Consider the following 22,714-nt stretch of genomic DNA (forward strand, 5'->3'; position numbering starts at 1 on the left):
GATATATTGGAATTGGACACGGTTCAGAAAAGTTCAACCAAAATGACTAGGGGTATGAAGAGATAACTAAGGGGGATATGATAGGCGTCTGTCAAATCATGACTAGTATGGAAAAAATAAGTAAGGAAGTATTATTTACTCCTTACAACACAAGAGCTGGGGGGCCACCAAAATGGGTTGGGGGACACCAGGTTTAAAACAAACAAAAGAAAGTATTTCTTCACACAACTCACTGTCAACTTGTGGAACTCTTTGCCATAGGAGTTTGTTCATTCCCGCTAAAGCACCTGGCACTGGTCACCTTTGGAAGATGGGATACTGGGCTAGATGCACCTTTTATCTGACAAAGTTTGGCTTTTCTCATGTTCTAATATATGAATGATGAATGATGCAATGCAAATGGGTGACTGAAGATTCCTTTCCCTACTTCGAAGTAACCTGGGAGGTATGCATAATTTACAAAAGCAGTGCTATGAAAAGCACAAATAGAAAACTAATATGGTGGATGCTGAGTATGCAATTGTATGCACTACATTAAATATATATTACCATATTTTTTACAATTGTTAGAGCTTTCTTAAAATATTCTTACTGTGTTTACTGAGGAGATTATATTTACACCAATTGATGACATTGTGAATTTTGCCGTGTGCGGTACTTTGATTGCAGAATCAAAAATAGGTACTGTTTTACATGTCCGTTTAATTGGTACTGTATCTTGCTAACATGGAATGAGGGCATTGTCTTACTAAAATCTAATGAAGCTGCTTTTTAGAATTAGGAGTTAGGACACTTGAGTTCCTTTGTGGGCTCTGCTATGGATTTCCTGTGTCAACTTGAGCAAATCACTGACCACATCTGTATCTATTTTCCTTTTTGTAAACTGAGCATAACAATGCTACTTGAAGGATATAGGGCGGTGAGGACTCATGATTATTTTCTCTTGGATGGAAGGCACTATATTTTTAGAGTAGGCTGTTGGAAGTAAAAATATGGGGAATGGTACTAGAGATTAAAGACATTCTCCCTTTTGAAAGGCTGCTTGTACTGTGGGCAACTGCAAGCTACAGCCAACCCAAAGCTCAGCCTGTGTTAAAGGTATGTCAGTCATATTTACATAAAATGAATAGGTCTTAAATACAACCTTTCCATGCCTCAGTAAGAAAAACACAGTGAGATTGGTCCTGCCTTGGGCAGGGGGCTGGACTTGATGACTTCCTGCGGTCTCTTCCAGCTCTATGATTCTATGATTCTAAGGGTGTGTCTAGACTACAGAGTTTTGTCGACAAAAGTGGACTTTTGTCGACAAAACTATACCTGCGTCTACACTACCGCTGAGTTCTGTCGACATAACGTCGACAGAAATCAGCAGTTATGTCGACGCTGGTAAACCTCATTTTATGAGGCATAACGCCTTTTGTCGACAGAGTTCTGTCAACAGAAGGTGTTATTGCATCTAGAGTTGTGTCTAGACTACAGGGTTTTGTCGACAAAGCAGCTTCCTTTGTCGACAGAACTGAATGTAGTCTAGATGCTCTTTGTTGACAGAAGCTTTGTCGACAGTATCTGTCGACAAAACTTCTGTCGACAAAAGCCTGTAGTCTAGACATACCCTAAGAGTCACTGGGATTTGAGGTGTTTCAGCATCTCACAGAATCAGCTTCTATAGACTGAAACTATTAATATTATCAAGTTCAAGTGGCATTTCACATGCCTAGAAAGTAAAGGATCCTTGCTTTATGCCCATCACTAACTTTCCCCCAGGTATGACAAGGTAATTATTAAGCCATCAGTTCACTACAGATGCATCACTGTGAAACTGATAGCATAATTTGGTGGCTTACAGTGGCTCAATCTCTTATAACATTTGTTTTTCCTTTCTTGAATATAGTGGACTCTTGTTCTAGGCCAATTGTAATAGTATATTTAGCAATGACTTTTTAGCATTAATTGCCGTGATCTGATTATGAGTGACTCATTTGTCAATGGAATCTACCATTCATGAAGTGATAAGAAATGAGTCAGCTGTATGGGACCAAAAATTTTAATATTTCAAATAAAAACTTTGCCTCCAATTTAAAGATGAATTATACTTCAGAATACACCCAGAAAGAGTCTTTCCTGAGCAGATTTTCTGTGTTTCTTGAACATGCTTCTCTTTGGAAACTGATGATTTTTTAGATCATTTTCAGCATATTGGATAGTCTGGTCATTTGCTGGGTTTTCTTAATAGTCAATGAATTTTCTGTGTCAGAGATAATTTTTGCTGCTTAAAATAATAGTTTCCATTACACTTGCAATATTAGTATACATTTTCTATTCCCTAACTATTTGGCTGACACAGAGGGTTAACTATTGTGAGGATATAAAGGAATGTAAATTGAAAATAAGTTTTGTGAGGCCTGTAGATAACTCTGTAAGGAACTGTGTAGCTAGGCCTCTGGATACATTAAAGTTTGTTTAATTTTTTTAAAAGATACGCAGTTTTATCATTATTATAATGCTTCTGCTGCCCAAGATTGATCAGCAAAAACCTTTTGAGGTCAATATTCAGGCAGGGTGGTCTCTATACCATATCTGCCTTAAGAAGAAGGCATATGCTATTTATTCATATTTATATTTTCTGCTTATTCTCTTATTTATGACATCTATGGATGAGTACAATGTATATACTATTTCTGTCTCTACAAGCTTGTTTCTCCAGGTCTGATGGTTTAGAAGAGCAAAGTCAAGGACAATTCATTCTACTCTACAAAGTTTAGCAGTGATCTCATTATTTATACACGTTGTCTCAGCAGTGACATCAGTACAGTTGTTCGAGACATCTCTTTTTATTAATGTCATCTCACCTGTCTTTCCACAGCTTGTGTGAGCCATTGGTGAGCAATGGCTTAAACTTCCGCAAGAGAGGTTTAGGTTGGATATTAGGAAAAACTTCCTAAGTATCAGTGTGGTTAAACACTGGAATAAGCTGCCTAGGGACATTGTGGAATTTCCATCTCTGGAGATATTTAAGAGCAGGTTAGATAGACATCTATCTGGATGGTCTAGAGATGGTACTGGGTTCTGCCGTGAGGGCCGGGGACTGGACTCGATGACCTCTCGAGGTCCCTTCCAGTTCTAGTGTTCTGTGATTCTATGTTTGGAGTTGTTACCTATAGGTTAGCTCACCCAGATTGAAAATTCATATTTTTGTTGCCTTGATGGTGAAGCTTTGTCCCAAAATTAGTTATGAATACATTGGTTTTAACTGTTATATCAATATTTGAGAACATAAAGTAAGTACCTGTTGCATTAAATGAAACAGAGACACCTTTAGCTCTGAATGTATCACTATTCCAAATTAGCACTTAATAATCCACAAACAGTGACATCATGGAATAAAATTCAGCCCTGTGCAAGTAGCCAGTACAAAGACTGTATACCATTTAATTGCTTTAAACCTTTACGGTATTTCCCTTAAGCAGAAATTTAAGTTGGTATTAAGTGGTATGTAGCTTTGTAAGGAGCCTTCACAAAGTGGTGAATTTCAACCATACAGAACAAGGAGGAAATTGTATCAATGGATTTAAAAGGGTGAAAAAGACAGGAGACAGGTTAAACAAAAGATCTTGACTTCCATCTTTAAAAAATTGTGTATATGAACAGGATCCTATCTTGTTTAGATATGAGCCATATAGTTTTGATCTGGATTGAAAGCCTCTCCATTGTTCCAGATTTAAATAGGTTTAGTTTTGCTTAATTTAAGGGTCCATTTGCAACATTTAGCTCTGGATCTCTTTTAGGATTTTAAAAATCTGGGATTGTGTGTCAAGAATGATTTTATTTTTCTTCAGAATCTAAAAAACCTTGTAAATAGCAGTAATTGAAAATCTCAGTCGGAGAGAGTTTTCATAAAGCACAAATGATACTGCAGAAGAATTAATTAGTACCAACTCTGGAGGTCAGTGGAATGAGAGGAAGTACAGTGCATTAGCTTCAGGAACAAGATCTGAAATGAGTTACCGATGTAACTTCAGTAGATTATGTTACAAAGAACTCTATAATACACTTCTAGAATTTCATCTGGTTGTCTACCCTTATTTATAGAGTGCCTGTAGGTAGTTATTCGAATCCCTCAGGAGAATTTATAGAGTGAATCAAGACTCATATATCACAATCACAGTAAAATAATATATAATGGAGAGTTTTCCATTGAATGCAAAGTTAACATTCAGATGATTTTTGTATGTGTATTAGGAATGTGAAATGTCTAGTATTAAGGTAATAATATGCCACATTAAGACAACTCATTATATGTATATCTAAAAGTAAGAATGTTTAAGAAATGAGAGAAAAAAATCATGAATTCTTGTGCCTTATTTTCATAAATTGATGCTTTAAGCCCCACTGAGGCTTCTAAAAATACATTTCTCTTTCAGATGAAGGAGATTAGATGGTGGGAGGGAGGGCATATTGCCTTGCAAATACAGATGATGTCAGCTTTGTCATTAAAATTATGACCTTATGGTGTAGATGCTTCTGAATGGGTGACAAAACTTTCACTTCAGTGGCACAGACAATAATAATCTATTATAGCATACTGTATATATTTGAAGTTTGACCTTGAAGACACTTTTTGTTTTATAGAGTCTGAACAGATAATGGGAGAGGAAGAGGTGACACTGAATAAATGGACCCAATGAGTTCTCACTGTTGTGCAAAATGTGTATGGCACCAACCTGACTAAAAGGCTGGTCCAGCATGAACAACCCTTTCCAGTTTATGGAAAGACTTTTGTTGACTTCAGTGAATGTTGAGGTAAAGGGAAGAAAGAATTAAACAACTGCATGCATTGCATTCTAGCTCTCCTAGTGGATGGGATAGGAATGACATGATAGATTCCATTTCTACCTGCTTTCTCACTGATATAGCAATTATGGTGATTACAACTGCTGTGGAGATAGGGACTGAAATGGAAACACAACACAAAGGTATGCTCCAAATGAACAGCTGGCAAAAAAATGGGTTATAATTCATGAGTCACTTTAGCTTACTAAAATCATGTAGTAACTGTCCTTGAGAGTTAAAAGCCTTTACACTTTCATTGTGAAGAGGCAAAGCCTGAATTCTAATGATTGGAATTTTATGGTCTTTTTTTTTAAAGACAGATAATGCAATAGATGCCAGCTAATTGTAAAAAACTTGTGGGCAGCAAAAAGTGGCTGCCCTGCTCAGGAAGAGAGACAGCTGCAAAAAACAGGTCTGTAAATAAGTTTTGTTTGATGTGACTAACCGTGATATCAAGCTGATGGTAGTTGACTTCCAGTCACAAACTGACAACAACTCTATTGACTGAAGGAGTCATGGGCACAGCAATGGAAGGCATCCAAAAATACCATACTAAATAAAAATACAAAGAGAAGCATCCTATGCACTGCTTTCCATGTTTATTGCATCTTCTTTATTGAGACTTATCCTGAAACATACTTCACTCATGTATGGATGGTGAGTTTGTGGGTGGGTTGGAGGGAAAGTGATGGTAGTGTCACAGGTAGGTAGATCTGCTGGCCTTTTCTTCATGGAGGGGTTGCTCAGGAACATCATAGAGCAATTTCATCATTGCATTGTAATTCTTGGAAGAACTCTAGATTTAATAATGTCATGGATTATGAGGCCAGAAGGGTCCACTGTGATCATCTAGTCTGACCACTCTAGAATTAATTGCTAGAGCAAACTGACAAAAGTATGAACTGATTATATATTACTTTTGGTACTAAAGTAAAGATTTTCAGACCAGCATACTAATAGTATTACGGTATAATATGGAAGCATTTGTACTACATATACGTGATATGAAAATATTGGAGGCAGTGGAGATGTGGGTTTTTTGAAAGGGGATAGGTGTAAAGTGGAATGATTTTTAAACAAATGAAGAAATTAAAAGGAGAGTCAGATGAAAAATCAGAATATGGGATTAGCTACATTCATTTTTATTATGGTTGAGGTATCCTGCAGAAGATGATCAGCAAACACAAGCAGGGTCAGGTAGATCACACCCCCTGATTAGAATGTGGAATATCATGTACAAGGACATAACGAGGCCAGGCTTAATGAAAGATCAAGGCATGGATCAATAAACGAACGGCATAGTGAGGAGCCAGTCTACAGAAACTAAGCCACTCCTCACTGGACACGGAAAGATGGAAGGAAACAGTAAGGGAGCCCATGGTTGTAGATGATGATGATAGTCTACTGTTCCCCATGTCTGCAAAGATGCTCTGGGATGAAAAGAAGAAGTGTTTCTGTGAAGTGGATAATTATTTTTCTGTAGAAGATGAGGGCTCAGTTGTGACTTTGCCACAAACCATGAGCAAGTGTCATCACATTGCTGCACTTCCACAGGAGTAGCCTAGGGAGCGGGCTAGATCACATAGGAAAAGCTTCCTTCTAGATTTCCTCTTCTCGGGTGGCCCATGCCATCTGCCAATCGCACCCCTGGTGCAGCACATGTTCCTCAAACCAACAGTGCACCTCGGTGGGTCAGATCTTACATGTTCCACCTTGACCATGTACAAGAAAATGAGAGCTTAGTGGCCTCACATAGACCACTCTTTTCCCTGTCCAGTTATCCATAGTATGGTTAACAAGCACAAGAGGCATAAGTCTCCCAATGTTGATGGATTTTCCATATTCTCTTGATGTTTCATTGTGTGTTATGAAGATAAACCAATACAGAAGTTGTAGCAACAGTTCACATTTTGTAAGAGTTCTGTGAGAACCAAAGAAAATGAAGCATTTAAAGATACCATATATGGTTTACAATTTTCTAGTGTTGGAGTGAACCGTGCTTTAATTAATTTTCATATTTGTGACACTGATACATAAAATTATCTTTGAATAACGTAGAAATGCTATTATAATTTTAGCATCAAAACAGATGTGGCTGCTGGTTTGAGTCTTGTGCTTTCATCTTTGAATGCAAATAGTATTTCTAATCCCTCATAAGCAATCTGCCACAAGGACAAAGGGGATAAACAATTTATTTAATAGTACTGAGAAGTTTACAGGTTAATTACGTATTAAAACCTATCCTTCTTTGGGCTTGTAAGCCAGAAGCACTGATGAGTCAAATGCTAATTTATTAATATTACATTACAAATGCTATTTAGTAGGAGGTACTCCCTTCAATAAGACTATGTAAAGTATGCCTGAAACAGCTCAGTTGTTTGTTTCCTGAAAGGTGCTGGCTTATCTGACTTCCAGAAAAAGATTGACAAAGATCTAGTAATGCAATGTGCTGAGTGACTGTCAGAGAGAGGAAGGCTAGTCTAATCATTAGCATGTTTGGCTTGGCATTAGAAAACCAGGGTTCTATTTATGGTTTTGCCATGGACCTTCTGTGTAACTGGTAAAAGTCATCCAGTCTTCCTGGACCTTGGTTCCCTCTCCGCCAAATGGGGATCAGAGGTCTTCAGTACTTTACAGGGATGTTATGAGGACAAATGCATTATAAGATTGTGAGGTGTTTGGATACTATGAAGATGGAGAACATATAAATACCTTAGCTAAAAAATGAAATGTGCTGTTTAGAACAATTAAAGGACAGTAGTGAAAGCTACCATGACAGATTTGCCATGCTGTTCTGCAACATGTCTCAGCTTTTGATATTGAGAGCAGCTCATGCAATGAAAGAATTGTTCAGCCTCAAGCCAATTAAATTCTGGCAGAGACTTCCAATATAGTTTGAGATGGTGGCAGTTTCTATGATGTAGACAGGAGTGACTGTGCTGAAATCAGCAAATAACTATCCAAATGATTTTAAGGTGAACAATCTAAATGCTCTTTCTAGAGTGATGCCAGTGAAGGTCATGAAGAATCTTGTGAATTAAGACAGAAATTAGGTTTTCATTTTGAAGAGAGGTTAATTTGGGTGCATATCTGAACCTGTGATTATGTGGATTTATGATTTAAGAGGTATCCCTTATCATTAATTGTGATACATGCCTATGTAAAACAAAAATTCCCCTTCAAATGCTTCTATTGTACAATTTGTATTCCAGAGGTCATGTTGCCCCACACATCTCCTGCTGTATGTGCAGAGACATAATTATCACACAAATTAAATCAAAATGCAAAGTATGTACTTCATGAATGGGTCCAAAGACTGATAATACAATAGGAAAGAAATATTTGTTTTAGATACACATGTGACTAGCAATTTAAAATTAAGTGACAAAATAGAAAGAATCTGGGGTCAGATGATGCTTGGTTGCCTAGCACAGGTGGGGATGGGATAGCAAAGATTATCCCACCTTTGTGCTGTCTGGAAACTGGCGTGGCTCAAGCCAATGCTGCTCCCTTCTCTCCTCCGCATCCCAACCTCTTTCCCGAGCCCTGTGAAAGTGCGTAAAGGTGGGGTAGATCAAGTGACAGAAGGATGGAGTGAGCAGGGGCAGGGCTTTGGAAAGGGGAAAGGCAGAGGTGGTCAGTTTTATGGAATTAGATAATTGGTAAGCCTATTTAAAAGAAAAATAAAAGATAATATGTAACTGATACCTAATTTAAGCTGTTAAACTCAAAGTTAAGCTTTTCTCATCACATGCTTTCAGCAGTCTAACTGCCAAATCTTATTAGACCACTTCCCCTTCAATGTGTGTTTCCTTGGTTCTTTCTGGTGCAGGGAATCAATAGTCAGAAAAAGAGAAAAAGAGGAAGAAGGGGTGTCTTGATGTGTTTCCTCTTCCTTTGTATAGTCTTCTCCCCACCCTCTAGATGCCAGAATTATCTTGCTTTCTCACGGTAATACCTTGTATATAGCATATGGCAGCATGTACAGGCTAGCAATTAATAGAGAGGGTTCAAACCTTTGGTTTCCATTCCTGACTTTCCTACTAATTTCTGTGGCCTTAACCATTCACTTACATGCTCTGTGCTTCAGATTACTCATCCTTATAAAGGGTATAGAAATATAAACAATCAAATTTTTTTGGATGTTAAGAATGTTCTTAATCTCCTGAACTCTGCCTCTCTTCTGGATCATCCCTTATTTAACTCCCATATTAGGGAGTTAAGAGGCTCAGTTAATGAATACATATGAAGTAATTCAAGCATGATGGTTTGAAAGGTGCTTTGTTAACCGTAGCACTGAGAAGCTCCCATCAGAACTAGATCCCATTGTATAATAACTTCATACAGAAATGGATTTGCTCTCCAACTGCTAGGGACCCTGAGTGTTGGTTGTGGAGTTCTTTCATTTATACTTTTATTCTGTTCTGATTGCACATATAATGTGTCAAATTACTATATGGCTCTTTCTCAGTAATTGTATAATCTACATCCTGATTGGCTGATTATATATTTAATAAAGGTAAGGTTCTTGATAATCAGAAAGTCATTTCACAAATCACTCTCCTCCGATATTCTAATAAATAAATGCTTTTGTGTTAACTGGCTACTGCCCTGAGAGCTCTTAAACCACATGATCATAACAGTCATGAATAACTTCCCATCTCCCGATACCCCCTCTTGTCCTGACATTTGACCTGGCTTCAGATAAGAATGGTAGCATCTTAGTCCCACTTTGCACTGTTCACAGCTATAAATATGACTATGCAATGTGCAGTATCACACAGATACAAATTCATTGATTCAGACTATGAGAAGAGAGGAGTACTCTTTCCATAAGGAGGATTCACTGAGAAGTCTGGAAGCATAATATGAGAAGGAGAAAGTACAAGTTAAGAGAAGATAACTTTGTTCTGTTCATATGAGTTCTCAAATCAGCCATCAGTCAGAACTAGAGATATGTGTACTAGCCAAGCAGAGTGATGCTGTGAGTGAATAGAGGGAAAACTGAATATAATAATAAAAGGAGATACCTTTTTTTAGCTTGGTAATTCATTAGTCCAAATGACAAGGGATGACAAAGAGCTCTCTGTTGATGTTAATTTTGAATAAGTGTTGGAACACTGGAATAGGATTTCTAAAAGGCAATAGGAAGCCAACATTGCGGGTAATCAGGCTGAACAGGATAATTATATGCTGAGGAGTTTGAATGGAAGTTGGGCAAAATAATGAAAAAAATCAATAAATATAATTAATGACAGTCAGCATGGTTTCATAGAGAGTCTGGTCAAACAAACCTGACACCATCCTTTGAGAAGATCACAAGTTTCTATGAGTGTCTGTGTCTAGTTCTAATATCTACAGCTGGCAATGAATTTGAGAACAGCAGAATTCTAGAGAAAACAGTTGTGACCCTTCTATTTCATGTGATTAAAGCACACTGATAAAATATAGAGTCTGTGAATAATGTTTTTCCTAGAGTTCCCACAGGAAAAAACGTATAGTGCTATGAACAATATTAACCTACAAATCTGCACAAGAGGTTGCCCGCTATTTCCAACAACTTATAGCTTAAAGTTAAGTGGTAGAGGAAGTTCGTGAGGAGTAACAAATAGAGCTATCAGACTCATAATGATCTATCTTTCCATTGATACACATGGGATTTTGCATACAGCTCTATTAATGCTAATAGAAATGTGGGATTTATATGCTGAAATCAACATCTCCTACTGTTACAATGGGTGAACAGTCCTCATAGATAGCAATAAGATAAGTGAGTTTAATTTTGAGTCAACTATCTCCTCCTCCTTCCAAATAAATAATTCTGACAAGACTGTAAAAACTATGTTAGTGAAGAGAATTTTTCAAAAGCCACCCTGTGGCAATGACCCCAATCTGACCTAACTTAGTCAAATCATTAATCACAATGACAATGGGCCATATTTGTCTCTGGTATAACCGTGCTGAAGTCAACAGAAGTGCCACAGAAACAGATTTGGCAAATTAGTGGCGTGGGCTTTTTTCACCAGTCTTGGGTGATAGGGAGAGAAGCTTGTCTGTTACACATATTAGGAAAAGGCATGTGTATGTTTCAGTTTGCTACAGATATAGTTATGAATTCACGGATGTGTGTACTATTTCAGCTCCAAATTTCATTATAATACAAAGTGAAGACAACAGGGCCACATTCTAGTGATGCAGTTGAAAGACTGTCAGAATAATTTGATTAGATTTAGTTTAGTTTCCACAATAAACTAGTATACTTTGCAATTTCTAATAATTGCTAGGCATGAGACAACCCAAGTAGTGAGCACTAATGATGTCCTACAGCAATACAATAGCATCTCCGGATCATTTGTGACTGCCTTTTCCAAAATTATAGCACACTAAAAGAACTATAACTTATCTCAGCAGCCCTAATGCAAACAGAAAAATATCTGTCAATGCCTTAGACATGTCCTCAGTATTTGTCCCCTTCCTAAATTAGATCTGATTCGACAATGATTAAACACTAGCATCTTTGACTCAGCGAGTAGAGAAAAATTCAGGGCTAAACTCTCTTAGTTGGAATTGAGTAGTTGTGCTGATGTCAGTAGAGCAATCCAAATGCATTCTAGCAGAGAATTTGGCCTCTGATTTCTTCCACAAGTTAAGAAAAAGGGGATCACATGATCAATTATGTAGGTATGAAAACCTGGTCTCGTTAACATCAATGGAAGTCTTGCCATGGACATTAATGGAGCCAGGATTTCATCTGTGTTCATTAAATGCAAGGAGCCACATGGAGTCCTAAATACTGAATAGCTAATGAAAGAGCAATAGTCATTACATATAGCAGATGCCATTTAAATACAGAGATGCAATGGGATTAGAAGTCATTGTCCAGTGCAACCTGTTGTGATGTATCTATTACAACTTTGCCATGTCTGCATGGACATTTGAAAAGTGAGCACTTTACAATATTACTAATTGGTTTGAGTTTGATATTAAATATGCATATGATGCATTAGGGGAGATTAAACTATTCACAGGTGATGTACCCACAAACCCAATAGACAAGGAGAGAAATTTGCTTTCAAACATAGTGAGCTTAATGAGACGTTATACTATTTCAACATTACTGAATCCAAACATGTAACTTATTAACTGGTGTAGTTGCTAGTGCTGGAATGATTGTTATCATGAGGGTAATGGAGAAAACCATGTATTTGGGTTGCTATTACTATTTTAAGCCCACATTTGTAGTTTCAGCATCTCTAAGGAGTTGTCAATTCTAATAGAGGACTGAGCAGTGCTTTTTTTTTTTAACAGAAAGCATTGATTTTTTAAAACCCTTTTTAGTCTACAGTGCACTGGAAACCTACATGTGTTGTGTATTCAACTTGGGATTGGGATACAGTCACATGTGGGGTTTCTGCTGAAATTCCATGTTGGGTTGCATTATCAGTGAAGGCATCCTAGGGAAATACACTGAGATCTGTTAATCAAGTTAGGTTATCTTATGGCTGTGTCATCAGTAAGTGTCACCACATATGCTATCAAGAGACTTCAGTTGTCACAGTATTGGCTGGGAAAAGTAAAGAGAAGACAAGAAAAATTTCATGTTTTGAGTTTCGTGAGGTTTCTTTCTGTCTTTCCTTCATTGGAGGCATCCATTCATCTATCTAATCTTAGAGATAAACTATAAAAAATCAACCAGAGAAGAAACCAACTTACATTTACTACTCAGGAAAAGAAGTGAACTGTTAAATTACTACACTAGGACCCAGATCTTTGGGTCAGAATTTCTCAATCAGTACATAATCCCTTGGAGGGGAAGATGAAAAGCAATTGGGGATGGTGAGGCATTGTAAATTTTATTATAACCTAATACAAAGAAAATCTCATTTCTCTGCTCCACAGTCAATGTTATCCTTCAAGGTCAGGTTTCTCTGTCATCCTCTTGCAACATGCAGCATTATTGTTATTAATACATTGTTACTGTAAATGTTATTTTAAATGTAAGAAGGATTGCAATATTTTTTGAATTTTAATAAGTTGACCACCTAAAAAGATTGAGAAACACTACTCTATGTTGTACTCCAACAAAAATGCTAAATAACCATTCCATTGAAATTAATGGTTGTCTGTGATCTTACCTTTAGTTCTGCCAGTAGTATTGTCCAAAACACATAGGCCATGACTATAAAAAGCAACAATGTTTTAACATGTTAACTAATATATGTTAAAATGCAAGTATGCACAAGAAAAGTTGTAGTTTAAATACTAGCTAGTGGGTTGAGGTTTACCTTAGATTCCCCTTTTCCTTGACCCACTAATATATGTTAAAGCTAGAACTCATTCACCTTCGGATTTTCGCATGTTTTAATTGTCATGTGTTAGCAGACATGTATTAAAATACACCCTGTTGCCTAGTAAAGACAAGCCTATAGACATATTTTGTGTGAACCCTGAAGGACAGGATTACAGGAAAAAAAGAACAAAACTTTCAATATCCCTGTCCATGGACATAGTTACATTATCTAAACAAGGATGTGACTCCAGCCTCCGTAACTGAATCTATGTCTACACTTGGAAGTGGTGATGTAATCCCCACCTCATACATATCTACCAATGGTAGCACTGCTTGAGATAGCATGCTAAAAATAGCACTGTTGCACAACAGCAACAAATGGCATCGAGAAATAGGTACAAACCTGTCATGACTCATGAATAGGTATGTGGGGAGGGTAGTCATGGCTATGCTATTACTTTAGTAATGTGATGAGAGCCAGTGGGACCATATCTGTTCAAGCTGGGAATCTCACCTCTGGCTCCCAATGCGGGCATACAATTTTATCCACAGGTGTAACACAAGGATAGACATGAATCAAAATGGTGAACAATTGGTAGAAATCTGTAGCGTGAACAATCTGGTCATATGGATTCCCTCATAAAGAAATCTGTAAAGTGACTTAGCTCTCCCCAGGTGGTACTTCAAAGAACCAGATAGAAAAGTTTTACCAACCTGTTTCAGGCCTGGTGCCTTCTATGGCCTAGCTACAGATCCTACAGACCTAAAGTCTGTGGTGTTTGCATTACATCCATAGCTAACTTAGATGCAGAATAGTCCTACCAGGCCCATACATGGGGAACAGGGCGGTTGCAAAGATGTGAATGCAGTGCGTTGCCCCAGCCTCCCTGCCCCATGCTCTGGGTGGGCGACAGAAGGCTGGGGCTGTGTGCTGCCTAAGCCTCCCTCCCCTGTGCTCAGGCCAGCCGGGGAAGGCTGGGGCGGCACACTGTCCAAGCCTCCCTTCCCCATGCTCAGGCTGGCTGGGGGAAGTCTGGGGCTCATTTCCCCCTCCTCCCCTAGGAAGGAGGCTGGGGGTGGGGCTTGGCCTTTGTGGCAGGAGCAGGGCAGCCAACAGCCCCTCCCATGGCTCAGGCTGGGCTGCTGCAGCTGCAGCCCAGCCAGACAAGGGCTGATTCTACCTCAGCCCTCTGGGGAAGCTGGGGACTTTTTGGAATATTGTTTTCCACTTATGATATTACAGCAAGATCCCAGAAGGGATTTCTGTAAAACTTTATTATTGTATAAATGTTTAGTATGTTATAACAAAACCAATTTTACCAATCACTGTTTCCACTCAAAGTTTTCATTAACCTCTCTTATGCACACTCCTGGCATGACTATTTTGAACTCCTTTATATTTAAAAAATTGGGGTCCATGTTTGCAAAAAAAGGCACCCCCACAGAAATTCCTGCGTACAAGCCTGCCTACCAATAATACACGCTTATTGATCCTATATCACCATAATGATATCCTGCCTATTCCCGTACATAGAACTACAACTTAAAATCTATTTATTACATATTCATTACATATGGGTTAACTACAACAATGGTTGCTACAATGGTAACACTGTTCCAATCAACAAATATCTAAAGTAGTAACAATGTTTATAAACATGAAAAGATTTGGAAAAGTAGAAGAATTGGCACTGACAACAGTTTAGATTTTTTAACATGGGCTTTATGTCTATCCTCCTATATGGAGCAGACTCCTGGAAATCTACAATAGAAATTTAAAAGAGGATCAACTCATTCCAAAATAGAAGCCTGGAAAAGATCTCTAGAGTTCATTTGAAAGTGTTTGCTGTACCAATCTGAAATTTTAAGGAGAGCAAACCAACTTAATTATTCAAATATCGTCAGAAGACAACAATGGACATATTTAGGACATACTTAAAGGATGCCACCAATGTGACTTCCATATGAAATAATGATATTGCCTCTGTTTCACTCAAGAATTAAATTTTATTTTCAACTTCATTTAAAATCAAATACAACCTAGCAGAGGATATGCCTTACTCCACAAACAATTTACAGCAGCATGTTTATACAATTTGGGTTAAGATTCCAGATGTTTCTGGGATGCTGGATATTTAACATTTTGATCGTCTAAAGAGAAGCTTTCAGTATTAGCAGATGGCTACCTCTTCTAGGGAGCAAAGATAGGAATGAAGAGCTGTTGGCTGAGCTATCTGAAACAGAATAGAAGGTACCACAGCTATAACTCTTGAAGGGAGCAGTAGAAAGAGTTCTCGAAAAAAATACTTGAAATCTTTACTGTCCCTTCAGCTGATGATTTACAGGATGCCATTGTACTAGAGGAAGAAGAAGAGGCAATTTGCCCTATTGATTCGAAACTGGTTACTAAAGAATGTGTGTCTGGCAAAGATGGGAGGAAAAAGCCTGCTTTAAAGCCCATTAAAGTTAATGGAGATCTTTCAATTTCCTTTAATGGGATTTGGATCTGGCCCGTCTGTACATATGTATCTTCATAAAAGGTGAGTTCAAATGCATTATAAAGAAGCCTGTAAATCTTGCTAGAGCAAATATACGATACTGTTAATCATATTGTTATTTTCCTGAGATTTTGGGTTAAAAAAAGATGGGCAAGCCTTTCTGAATTATCTTAGGACACGTCTACACTACATGGAAGATCAACACTGACATGGTCGATCTTCCAAGGTTCGATTTAGCGGGTGTTGTATAGACCTGCTATATTCAACTCAAAGGGTGCTCCTGTTGCTCCCAGTACTCCTACTCCTCGGGAAGAGTAAGGGAAGCTGATGGGAGCATTTGCTCCCATTGACCTCCCGCTGTGGGGACGGTGATTTAAGATATATCGATGGTGATTTAAGATAAGTTACATAGCTGGAGTTGCATATCTTATTTTAACCTTCTCATGTAGTGTAGACCAGGCCTAAGTGATCTCATGTCCTGTAACAATTGTTACTGCAGAGAGAGATTAGAGAAAAAAGCGGAGAGTTAAAGCCAGGTTAGAAGTGGCAGCTAATTTCATACTAATAATTTAGTTTATACAAGAGAAAGTAAAGAAGTGACTTGATCACAGTCTGCAAATACCTACATGGAAAACATCTCTGAGAGCTGTCTAGCAATAAAAGGCATGGCAAGAACCAAAGGTTAGAAAAATTCAAACTAGACATAATCTGCAATTTTTAAAATTATGATGGTAATTAACCACGGGGACAGCTTATCTAGAGATATGATACATTGTTAAAGGACTAAAGATAACATCAAATATTAAAAGACAGCATTTCTGCCTGATGGAATTCTTTTTCTTTCCTGTAAACAATTAGCAAATAGATTTGTTTGATTTTGGGTGATCTATGGTTTGTGGACAGACAATATGAGCACTTTAATAGGCAGATAAAGGTCTATGAGTCTTCTGATTGCACTGTACTCACTAAAAGATGGCCACACACATTTGTTATACTCACTAATTAAGTTGTTGCCTGCCTGCAAGAACATTTTGGTTAGTGAAGCCAGCTGTTCCATTCAGCAAACAGGAAATGAATTTTAATTACCTGAAAACGTTTCACCTTTCATACTTTGCCATAAAAAGCTGACCGGCATGAAAAGAGTTAGGAAATGTACTTCATAATCTTTTGGAGATACTTAGAAAATAAGCCTTCCAGACTGTAATTTAGGATCTTTGTGCATCCATTAATATGGAGTACTTTCCTGAGTGTATTATGAAGTTTATTTAATGAAGTTTATTTAATTTGTAAAGAGTTTTGATTTGAGATGGCTGAGCAATAAAACCACCCAAATATTCATTTGTATTTTTAGTTTGAGTCAATTTGACCATGTCCATATCTATGTTTATTTATAGTGCAATCATGTTACATGAAAGTTTATATGACCATCTTTTACAAACATTTGAAGAAAGTGTATTTCAAAGGAACAAAGACACATATTTGCATCAGAAGTAGTTGTGCATTCATCCCAGGCGCAAGCATTAATAACTTAATATAACATGACTTAATCACGACTAACCCACCCATCCTAAACACCAAATATCAACCACTGATTCTTTGCAGAGATGTGTTTGTTTTTACCATTTAAGTAAAAATCATAAAGAAAACATCATAAAACTTTGAAGAGCAAACTAGTTCTAGGAAAGCATGGCTTGCTTTTAAGTATTTTGCATGAAGTAGAAGAAGTTAAATTTATCAAATAAATAATCTTCATTTTTAAATTGGAGGATGGAAGTGCAAAGTAACAATAAACCAAAATGAATAAGTGATTTGTAATAATAATGTTCATTTTATAAAACCAAATTCTTACATAATCTTTTCTTGGTAGCTCAGCTTGATTGTTTTAAAGAATGTAAGTGCTTGATTTACTCACAAAAAGTGCTTGTGACAACAGCATGATGAGGAGTGCACACATTTTCTACATTTCCTATCGCCCGTGTATAGCAGGTTGACACTCAACTCTGCCGTGAGGAGTATATAAAGAAAGAACACAGAATCACTGTGCCCCTATACAAATAAATGCATCCCCACACTGAATGTAACTCTTCCGCACTACCTAGTGTACAAACTGCTCATTCATAAAGCAAGGCCAAGTAGTTTCTGCCAAGTAGTTATACAGGTTGGACCTCCTTCATCCGGCACCCTCAGGACCTGACCGGTCCCAAACGAGGGGCTTTGCAGGATCAAGGGAGATCCCTCCCAACATGGATCATGCTGAACTCCTGCCCCCTGCTGGGGCTCCAGCCCAGCACCACTGCTGCCTGCCCAGCTATGGCTCCCCATGCTGGAGCTCCCTAGGTACTGCTGCTGGATCCCGAACTCTTCAGCCAGAGCTCTGCAGCTTCTGCTGGACACCGAACTACATAGCTTGAAGTCCACAGCCACTGCCAGACCCTGAGCCCTGCTACCTCCTGGCCACAAGGAACAAAACTCTCCACCGTACCGCCTGCCCCTCCACATCCACCCCACATGGAGCTCCAAGGTGATTCGCCAGCCCCACCACCCCCACTGCACTCTACTCCACGGCCCAACCTCCCTATTTCTGGGCTCTGTGGTTCAGGAACATCACTGGTCCTGCTGGACCACGGAAGTTGCCAGACCAGAGAGACCTGGTTAAGGGAGGTACAGCCTGTACAACAATGATGTACAGTCTTGATCTACGCATCAGATGCTACATACACAAGCTTAAAGCCATTTTAAAGCAACCTTCAAAACTGCAAAATGATGCCAACACACTTGTACTGTTTTCATAGATTCAGTTCCCAGATTCCAAGATCAGAAGGGAGTGCTGCAGTCATCTAGGTTGACCTCCTCCATACACAAGCTATAAAACTTCCCTGAAGTAATTCCTGTTTGAACAAGAACATATATTCTTGATTTAAGAATTGCCAGTGATGAAGACTCAACCACAACCTTTGGTAAATTTTCCAGTGGTTAATCATGTTTTCTAGTGAAAAATTATGGCTTATCTCATCTGAAATTGTTTATTTTCAAATTCCGGCCATTCAACCTTGTTATATGTTTGTCTTTAGACAGAGCAGCTCATTTTCAAATATTTCTTTCCTGTGTGGGTACTTATTGATTATCAACATAAAGGAGAATATATAATAATACCTTGTTCTGATACAATACTTTTCATGCTTAAGTATGAGCGCTTTGGGAAAAGGTCGGTATTATTTTACCTTTGATATGGAAGGTGACACTTTTTCTGTTGTATGGCATATAATGACATCAACTTTAAATTGAAGTGATGTTACCACTCTATCACAACAGCATCAATCATAGATAGCAAGTACATGCACCCACCATCCAGATGACAAAGAGGGCTGTCCATAAGCCAAAGGCATGCTTTTCTTGAGTGTTGAATGGAGAGCTCAAGAAACCCCAATGGTTAAGATGCGAGTTAAACCACCTGTGACCATAGGGCATCCTGCTACAATGAAGAAGGCTTTTTCAGTTCAGATGGTTCTCCCAGGGCCATGTGAGAGCTGATCTGGACAGATTAGGGGATGCAGCTCTGAGTTGTCTATTTGCCAAGAAATGCAGACTATGTGGAACTATATTTTGAGTGGGACTATATTAACCCACACTATAGTCCCACGCCACTTCTTGCTGCCATTCCTCAGAAAGGTTGTGTCTGACGTATTCTTCTTTAAGACAGTATTTTTTATGTGGCTTTGAGAGGAAATTTTGAAGCAAGGTGTCTGCATAACTATCCACAGTAGTAATGTGTCCAGGGTCCTCTCTTCACACCTAATATCTGGGGAGCCATGCCAGCTAAGCCTAGAAGGTTGGAGACTTCAATTATCCAGGTCATACCAGTGAGGATATAAAAGGCACAAATGGCAGCTGAGCAGTGTTCCCTGTAAGGTGAGCGCTTGGGCAGCCAGCCAGAAGAGAGTCAAATGTCACTCAACTTATTAGCAGGGTGCCCACAGCCAACAGCATGTATTTCTATTGGTGATTTGCATCCACACATGCCTCAGTACACATAAATTTATTCCACACACGGATGGAGAAAATTAGAGGCAACACTTCTGCTGAGTCTAACTTTCCACTAGAGCCCAATGTTGTCACACAGTATAATATATGGAGATATATCTAGCTTATAGAGGTGGAAGGGTTCTTTAGAGGTCATTGAATCCACTCCCCTACCCTCACAGCAGGATGAAGTACCATCCCTGACAGATTTGCCCCAGATCCCTAAATGGCCCTCTGCAAGAATTGAATTCACAACCCTGGGTTTAAGGAGGTTAATGTTCAAACCACTGAGCTCTCCCTCCCCCCAAATTCTGTAGGTACAGTAATTAGGACATACTTAGATGGCCATAACATGGCAACATTAGCACCACATAAGTTGTTGTCAAGTCAAGCAGTGAAACTGAGGTACAGAGAGGCAAGAGACATGTCCAAAGTTATCGAACAGGCCAGTATCATAGTGCGAAATAGAATTCAGGTCTTCTCATTCCTAGTCAAATACACTATTCAATAGGCCAGAAAGCCTCTCAAAATATGTGATGTATCTATTTACCATATTTCTTTAGAAAAAGAGCATCTAGACTACAATCAGTACTTTCGATAAAGCAAGCTGCTTTTTCGAAAGAGAGGACCCAGGCAGTCTGGATGCTCTCTTTCGAAAAAGCTCTGTTTGTATTACATAGCGCCTTTTTTCGAAAGTGCTCTTTCGAAAAAAGGCGTTATTCCTCGTGAAATGAGGAGTACCGCCGTTGAGAAAAAACCCTGCAGTCAAGACATAGCCTAAGCTTTCTGTTCCTGCTGTTCTTTCCTTTTCCACTCTAGTGAACAGTTGCCGGGGAATAGTGTTTAGCCTTTGCAATTCCCATTGGGGCAGCCAAAACTCTCTCTTCAATCTCATGCACATGATAAAGGGCTAAGGCAGCCCCAAATCCCCTCATTTCCTTTCTATCAACTTCAAGAGAGAGCAATTTTTCCCCCTTTTTTGAGTGGGACTGACATGTATTTGAAGTAGGACTGAAGGACCACTCATCCAAATTTAGCAATGTGTCAGAATTGGTAAGAGACTGCAGAGTGCGAGGGAAATGTTTGAGATAATAACCAGGTTGCCACTTTGCAAATGTCTAACACAAGCTCATGAGACAGAAATATCATAGTAGTCAGCTGGGAGCTGCTCAGATGGAATCTATCAAGAGGCTCCCTGTGAACAAGCTGGTCACATAGGCAAATACAACTGGATTTACATGCTGAAGTTCTGTGTGCGGCATTGGGCTGCCCCGCATTCTATCTGTAAATGTAACAAATGATTGAGAAGAAGATCTGAAAGACTTTTCCTACTGTTGAAGTAAGAGTTTTATATCTTTTTATATTTGTATTTTAGGTTTAATAATGTAGTAAGGTAATGTAACAATTTAACAATTAAGAGGCTCATCCTCATTCCACAAGGAGTAACAGTTAATTCGAACTAAGGACTTAGTTCGAATTAACGTTTCACTGCCTCATGTAGCCGCGCGGCAGTGAGTTCGGGCTAGTGAAATTTCAAAATGGTGACCGGATGGGAACATGCAAATAAAGCCCAGGATATTTAAATCCCAGGCTTCATTTGCAACTCCGGTTGCCTCATTTACCTACCTAGCTCGAATTAACGAGCTAGTGTAGACATACCCAGAGGGACAGCAGGGTGAAATACTTGAGCTCTAGTAACTTGCACTTTCTCCCCCTGTAGTGGAACCAGTACTCCCAGCTAATTGCTAAGGTGGGTAATCTATTGCTGGAAGCAATCTATTGCTGCCATAAAAGATCCAGTAGCATTTCTTGGAAATGTAGAGAGATTAACACCCGTGTTTTTACCAAATGCTAATGCCAGTTGGCATTTTCTTCTTACATAATTTACATAGGCTGTTTGAATTACATGGAAATTCTGTTTACGTTCTAAATTGTTGTTTGGTTCTACTGTGCATAACTGGGCCACACACTGTTCCACTGGAGCCAGTTAAGCAATGCCAATAATTTCAGGAGGAAGTATAGAGGTGCTAATGCAGAAGTCCCAGAGTAGATTGCTATTTTACTATAGAAGTGGCTGTTTTTCCTTTTATACTGCACTATATATGACATTTTGTAAATTTATAGCAGCCTATGGCCTCTTTTCCAATGAGCGGCACCATGAAATAGTGCTTGTTCATAATACATTATAATATAAAAGTGAAATAGCATTATTACATTGGTTGCACAACAGTGGCATTAATATATATAAATATAATAACACTGAAAAAGGAACAATCTTTATGCAGATTATTTTGAAAAAAAAAAGTTACAGACAATGAGATCTATGAGACTGTTCTCCCACGTGGAGTCTTGGAAACTTTTCCCTTGAGCCAATTAGAACTGAGCACTGGCAAAGCAGTATGGAGGTGTGCCTAACGTAGTGAATACAAGCAGAGAGAGGGTAAGTTTAGAAGATAGGATACACAAAGAACAAGTTAAAAATCACTTAGGAAAGTTAGATGTCAGCAAGTCACCAGGTCCTGATGAAATGCATCCCAGGATACTCAAGGAGCTGATAGAGGAGGTATCTGAGCCTTTAGCTATGATCTTTGAAAAATCATGGAAGACAGGGGAGATTCCAGAAGACTGGAAAAGGGCAAATATTGTGCCCATCTATAAAAAGGGGAATAAGAACAACCCAGAAAACTAGAGACCGGTCAGTTTAATGTCTGTCCCAGGGAAGATAATGGAGCAGGTAATTAAGGAAATCATATGCAAACACTTGGAAGGTAATAAAGTGATAGGGAATAGCCAGCATGGGTTTGTGAAGAACAAGTCATGCCAAACTAATCTGATAGCTTTCTTTGATAGGATAACGAGCCTTGTGGATAAGGGAGAAGCGGTGGATGTCATATACCTAGAATTTAGTAAGGCATTAGATACGGTCTCGCATGATATTCTTATTGATAAACTAGGCAAATATAACTTAGATAGAGCCACAATAAGGCGGGTGCATAATTGGCTGGATAACCGTAGTCAGAGAGTTGTTGTTAACGGTGCTAAATCCTGCTGGAAAGGGATAACAAGTGGAGTTCCG

Source organism: Pelodiscus sinensis, chromosome 3 (genome assembly GCF_049634645.1).
Source record: "Pelodiscus sinensis isolate JC-2024 chromosome 3, ASM4963464v1, whole genome shotgun sequence".
In the NCBI taxonomy this organism is placed as follows: domain Eukaryota; kingdom Metazoa; phylum Chordata; order Testudines; family Trionychidae; genus Pelodiscus; species Pelodiscus sinensis.